Source organism: Thunnus albacares, chromosome 20 (genome assembly GCF_914725855.1).
Source record: "Thunnus albacares chromosome 20, fThuAlb1.1, whole genome shotgun sequence".
In the NCBI taxonomy this organism is placed as follows: domain Eukaryota; kingdom Metazoa; phylum Chordata; class Actinopteri; order Scombriformes; family Scombridae; genus Thunnus; species Thunnus albacares.
This window is the reverse complement of record NC_058125.1, coordinates 1,720,005-1,727,080: the sequence shown is the minus strand read 5'-3', so window position 1 is coordinate 1,727,080 and position 7,076 is coordinate 1,720,005.

The window sequence follows — 7,076 nt, the reverse complement described above, 5'->3', positions numbered from 1 at the left end:
ACTCTTTCACTTTACAGTCTCACAGGAGAGGTTTACATACAGTGATACAAAGAAAAGCTGTTGAGTAAGTGGGTCTTATGGTGTTTTGACGTTTCATTCATTTTTGAGATTTGATTATGTTGCATGATTTACACTTAATTTATTATTTTTATTTTCATAATTTGTTCATAAATAACATTTTCTGTTTGACAGAAATAAAACCAAAGTAAGAAATACATATGTAAAATTTGACCATAATCATTAAAATAGGGAGAGATGTAGCCAAAGTGCATTTCCTCATCAATAGCACGGGCTCTATTCCCCATCTAGATGTCTCTCTGCAAAGTGATGGACAGACCATCTCCTATTGCATCACCTTTGTAGTTTTAATAGCCATAAGCAGATAAATTCTTCCTCAGTAATGACGAACTCCTGGGCAGGACATGTAGCCATGTTGGATGACACTCGTTGACTTTGTTTCAAAGAATACTGCAATGAGAAACACGTTAAGCATAAATGCCTCTGTGCTCGAGCTACGAGCATGCACAGATCTGCAGAGGCCCGTGCCACAGTGTCTCGCGCAAATATAAACAAGGCTTTATACCGCATCAACAGGGTGTGTGTATGTGGGTGTGTGGGAGACTTCTGTCCTTCCTGACAGACTCACTCAGGCCGGTGAAACAGTTATATTGCGGTCTGCTCAGAGACAATGGCCTTTTTTCTTTCTTTCCTCCTCATCAAAGGACTGATGGTCTCTGAAATGTGGCATAGACCTGTTAGATCCTTTAGCATCTCCATGGCCTCCACCACCATCATGTAATCTGAGGTGTGTGTGTGCATCTGATGTGGTTTGGAGTTAAGTTTAGTAAATAGGTTTGTACTGTACTAAATGGTAATGCAAGAATACACAACATGATTGACCAATTGGCATTTGTGTGTGTGTGTTTTTGCGTGTGTGTGGGGGGGGTGGGGGGGGGGGGGTTCCACTGACTAGAGACATCAGAGAGTCTATGCTGATCTATCAATGTTTATGAGGCAGGGTGTGGTATTTGGATGTAAATGATGTTGAGGAGACGTTAATGGCAGAGGACGAGTGTTGTTTGTGTCCTTTATTTCCTTTTTTATTGTCTTTTAGATGTTTGATTGCTCCTGGGCTCATGAAAGTGGGGAATCCTTGTAAAAGTTCAGTGATGTGACCCTCATGACCTCCTCACCTGCTCTATCTTGTCTTCTAATCCCTCCTCGGCCTTGCTCAATGTTTCAATCAGACTGCAAGAATGCCCATACGGTGCCCATTGTGGAGTTTTCAGAGAATAGTATTCTATTCGTTGGGACTTTTTTTTATTTTGAAAGAATCTGTGTATTCACTAAATGTCTAAAGCACTTAGATTGTAGAATAAAAGCCCCATTTTTAGAGTTTAGCAATGAAACCCTCCTGTCTGCATGTGTTGCAGTTGCAACATCATAGCACATCATATCTGCTAAATGGATTTCACAGAATTTTGTTATTACCACAATATTTTGTATAAATGTGTATAAAAGCTGCCATTTTATTAAATTAAATATATTTTAACAAATAACTTTTTGCACTTTGAACAGAATTTGTTTTGTGTGTGTGGGAAATACTGGTACACTGAATAAGTGTACATCCTCTCTATCTCAACTCTATAATAACACTAGCTGTAACTGAGCTAAGTTGGTGGTCCTCAGATTTACACCACATTGCCTAAAGTAGAATATCCAGCAAAACACTTCATCCTTCACCCTCACAATGGTGATTAATCAAGACTTAAACAGCAAAAAAACTTCTATCCAAAATCCATCAGTTATTCAGATTGAGTGCTCCCAATCACAATATTTTAAAGTCACCACTCTCTCTCTCTTTTCTTCTTTTCTGTAGACTTCCAACTGTGGATGAGGCTCCTCTAATAATTCATCAATACTGACATTTAAAAGTCATCACATGTAAATGTAAAAGAAAGTCTGCAAATGCCACTTTTTCCATTGTTGCCTGCCTCAAATCTGAACTGCATCTGCCAAACTTGCCAACTTGGCAGCACGGTGTTGCCATTTCAATGATGTACATATATCTGAAATGCTCTAGTCTGTAAAACACAGAGGAAAACAAAACAGAACCTCAGTCCTAGACCTGGCAGTTTCTTACAGTTCAGGTTATGGGATGCTCCAGGTCACGGGTTGTTAAGTTGCCATTGTAGCCAAGAGACAAGTGTAGCAATGCAACATTCTCAGAATATTACTATTCAGCAGGTTAACATGCCTCCAAATGATGAGGATAAGAGTCCACAATGTCATGACGATGCTGTTTCTGATCTTGGTGATCTGATTATTGGTGCTGACCTGCCCACCATTCATGACCTGTGCACATCCAGAGTCAGGAAACGGGCAGGGAAAATCACTGCAGACCCCTTACACTCTGTACATAACCGGTTCCAACTTGTCCCCTCTGGTAGGCGCTACAGAACACTGTACACCAAAACCACCAGACACAGGAACAGTTTCTTTTTCCTCGCTGTCTCACTTATGAACAGTAACCCTGTAACACTGAAATATGCACTGCACCTGCAAATTATATATATTTATTTTAGTCTAAAATACAAAGTGTGTAATAGAGTTCATTCAATACTGTATATTCGAACAGGCTGTGTATACCTTACATAACCACCTACTATATGTATATAAAGTAACATGTCACTTTTTGAACCATTCAATATCCATATCAGCACTCCGTGCACTCTTCATTAATTTGCACTATTTGTATCCTGTTCACAGTTCACAGAAATGGTTTCACCTGTATATAGTCATTCCTTGCGTATCTTTCTGAAGATTGTTTGGGTTGTGTGTGAATAAATTCAGAACCACTGATGCAATGAGTCAAAATCCTTGTATGCATAAATATACTCGGCCAATAAAGATGATTCTGATTCTGACTCTGATCTAGCTGTAGTGCTGTTAGCAATGCACTAAGACTCGCTAAGGCAACAAAAGAGTTGCTTGCTTTTCAAGGCTGTTCATCAACTCATGATCAGTGCTGGTGCAGCTGGTAGAAGCTGCCCAAGAAATGCTCAGTTCACCTGTTTTTCTTGTGTTTGAATCAAAAGAAAGTGGATTGTTCTAAATACTGTAAACACATGAATTGATGATAGGCCTTACACACTTCTCCATTGTGACAACAGTGAATTTCTGGATAGTCACTGTGCACTGAGAATTAATTTAGTAGAAATAACAGGCTACTGGCCACTGCACCATTGTTGTGTGTGTGTGTGTGTGTGTGTGTGTGTGTGTTTTCGCTGCCTCCTAGATGACCTCTTTGCTAAGTCATTAGTGTAACCCTCACCTTGGCCTTAAGTTGTACCTCGCCTGGTTTCCTAAGTATTCCCTGAGCCTTAGTGGGGATAGCTGTTATTGGAAGTACAGAGTGATTCAGAAGAATAGACAGCCTGCCTCCTGCCTGCGTCCAGAGTCCCTCACAGAATTCAGAGCTGTGTTGAACTTTTGAACTGAGCAAAGTATGTTTGAGAGCAATATGCAGCCAGGAAAATCTGCACACTGTAACCCCTCCCCTGTGGACATTGACAGCAGTGAAACGGAGAGGATTTCCCCATCTGGGATCAAGACAACTGCTTTTGTTCCATCAAGCTCTCAGGTGTAAATGTGTAAACTGACTCTCTACAAACCATGTCAGGGCCATTAAAATCCTTACAATAGATCAAGATGATGCTCAGATGTTTGGAAGGTTTTCCTGAGCATGTACCAGGACAATAAGATACATATATATATATAAGTATAGTTCATAGAGAGTAACATAACTCATTACCACCAATGTTCATCATATCATTACAGCCACATATATATGTACATAGATAGAGATGAGTATATGCCAAATTTTTCTATCACATCATCAGATAATAATAAAATTTCTGCAAATTTTTGGTCAGTGTTTCACTAATGATGTTTTAAGAAACCACCCTGGTTTATTTCACATAGAATACAAATAAAACATGTAAAAGAAAAAAAGATCCAGTCAAACCTCAGCAAGATGCTACCAAACTGGAAAAAGAGATTGCGCTCTGTAGAACATATAACGCACATATTCATATAAAATATATTTCACCTCTTCATTATGGGCCCTTTTGTGTTTTGGTACATTATCGGTTTACATTCACTATAAGCCTGTTTACACCTGGCATTAACATGTGTCTCGGGTGATCCGATTACAAGTGGACAGTAAGTAGCCTGTGTGTTCACACCTAGCATTAGAATGTGTCTCCACATCGAGTGACCGCTTGTGATCAGATCTCAGTTCCCCTCTCTATATGCAAATAAACATGTGCATCATTTCTGTTTGCAAAGACCAAATGTGTTGTTGTTTTTAACCAGCAGGAGGACCAGGGGACTTTGTATCCTCTATCCAAAGCTGTGTTCAACTTGTTTAATAACAGCATAAACAAATATACCATGCATTGTGTGCCCCCTCATGAAAATCAAATGCCTAGAACAAATATATATAACAAATAAAGAGTTATATATCTCCCTGCAGCTGCATCTCTCCATTGAGAGACGCTGTACGTACGAGACACAGCAGCATAACTTCATTGATTATTTAAATCTCCCGACATGCCAACAGGATCGGTCAGGATCTGACGTTAATTCATGTTCTGTGTTCTTTTACACATCCAAAATGTCAGCTGTTACACACAGACAGTCCAGGTTCATACAGTGAAACTGTTTGGAGTAAAGCAGCTGTCATCCTGATAACTCCTGAACTCATGATGTTGAGCAGCGCAGCAAAACTATAAACTGTAGTTATCAACTTGACATGGCAGAAGAAACTATCCATGGAAAACATAATTACATCTTTAGCTTCTGAAATATTGTTTTTAGCCAGACAAGTGAAAAACAAGTTGTTTTCTGGTTTTGGTTTAACTTCTACAGTAGAGGATTTGGGCCACATATGAAAAATGTATTTGAGTTCTGAGTTTAAAGTCAGAATTCTAAGTTTAATCTCAGAATTCTGACTTTAAACTTAAAAAAAATTGAGGTGAATGTTCCTAGTTTTTGTGCAAAAAGTGAGATAATTGGAGCAATGTCTGTTCAATTACTCATTACTGCTTGTCTATGCATGTTTCTTCTCTGGGCAAAAAGAGTCCTCAGGGTGTTCAGACACCGATTTAAAGATTCCAGGGGGAGCGAGTTAGAATAGTGAGGGGTGTGACATGTACTTTAAGCAGAAATTCAGATGTTTACAAAACAATCTTAACTCATGGTCCACTTACTTGCTTTTTATGGAGCATTCCTCAACTGATAGACATGCCTATAGATCAGATGCTATATAATGTGTTTTTATTGTTGTTTGTTGTTTTGTCATTGTAAAGGTAAGGTTAAGGATAGGCTCCCCTACATGTTGGAATATGTGGTTATTGCCACTTGCTGGATATAATACTGACATACAGTATATATGGACACTGTTGACGACAAAATCAGTTGTTTCAGCAAATCCTTGACATGGTCACATTCAAGTGACAGCGATCTCTAGTGGGCATAGTTATAATGATGGGAGCAACAGAGAAAATCAGGTGACGTTATTATAGAGTGTCAAAGTCCATGTAGGTAAAAGGTGGGGTCAAAAACAAACAAACAAAAGATGGTTTAAAAACCTAAGACTATTGTTTATAACATGTATAGTATATAATGTGGGAGATCGCTGTTCACTTCCTGTTTCCAGCTGCTAGTCAATATAGTCTGTTTTTTAAACATGGCCACAGTTTCCCTAACCTTGAAGTACAAATGAAATTAAGTTGCCTTTTTTATCTGCTACAGCAAACATGTATTGTACATGTCCTGTATTCTCCTTTGAGAAAAAAAATCAGGAACCAAAAGTGACGAATTTATATTTCTCAATTTTTTGATTTCATGATGGTGAAATTTAATTAAATACCGTTTCTCCATCTGCTTATGTAGCCGGAGTCTTTATTTTCATACATCAAACCAAATCTTGCATAAAGCAGTAAGGTGGTGTTCTATCATAGGCAGACCAGAAGGTCACACTGAGCCTGATAGCATCCTGATACACAACAAGATAGTCACAGACTCTGAAGAACAACCCACATCAGCTTTCCTGCTAAAGTCTAATTTTTAAATATATGTTTTTGTGCATATTTTTTTTTGCCTTTGTTGGACAGCTGACAGTAGATAAGTGGACAGGAAACAAGGGAAGAGAGAGGGGCACGATATACAACAAAGATCCCTAGCTGAAATAAAACCAGGGACATTGCAGTTATCTGGTATGTGCTGTAACCATAGTGCTACCAGGGCACTCCTAAAGTTTCCTTCTTATCTAACTTACAAACATGAATATGTGTCTTGTCTGCATATTAGCTTTTTGAACAAGCCACCAAACAAACTTTCACCAGGGAAAAGTACACCTAACGTTAGTTTGCCGATCAGGTCACAATCCCTCCTCAGTGTGTCTTGGGTGCATTTACAGCTGTACTTTCATGTGGTCAAGCACTATCCAATTGCAATCCAATCACCCAAAATGCATTTTAATGCAAAATGTAAAAGGGGCCTCTGATGCTGCTGCTAGCAGGACCCTATTCTGCCGTGTGGTTTCCTGTATTTGTGACCAGAATCTTGTTAATGTATTCAAAATAAAACACATGGATGGTGCACCTAACCACTGCCTCAAGCCTCCTGCACTGAAAATCCAAAAAGTCTTTTTAACATAAACAATAGTTTAACTAATTGGAAAATCAGTAGGAAATCAAGATTTAGATAAATGTACTTCTACAAAGATACAGTTCAAATAAGCAGTGCATTGACAATACTAGGAAAACAGTCCCTTGCTATCTGAGTTACTGTTATCATATCTGTGATCACACTTGACCTGTGGGTTTCTTGGAGCGTGTAATAACTTTTATTGCTGGTTGTTGGTTGGCTGAATTCTAACACAATATCAATGCTGGTCACGCTGCCTTTCCGTGATAAGAGGATGAATGAGAACATGTTTTTGAATGACAGTAGTAGGTAATGTGTGATCAGTCAGCATCAGCCTCCTGACACCTGGCTTAAAGGACCAT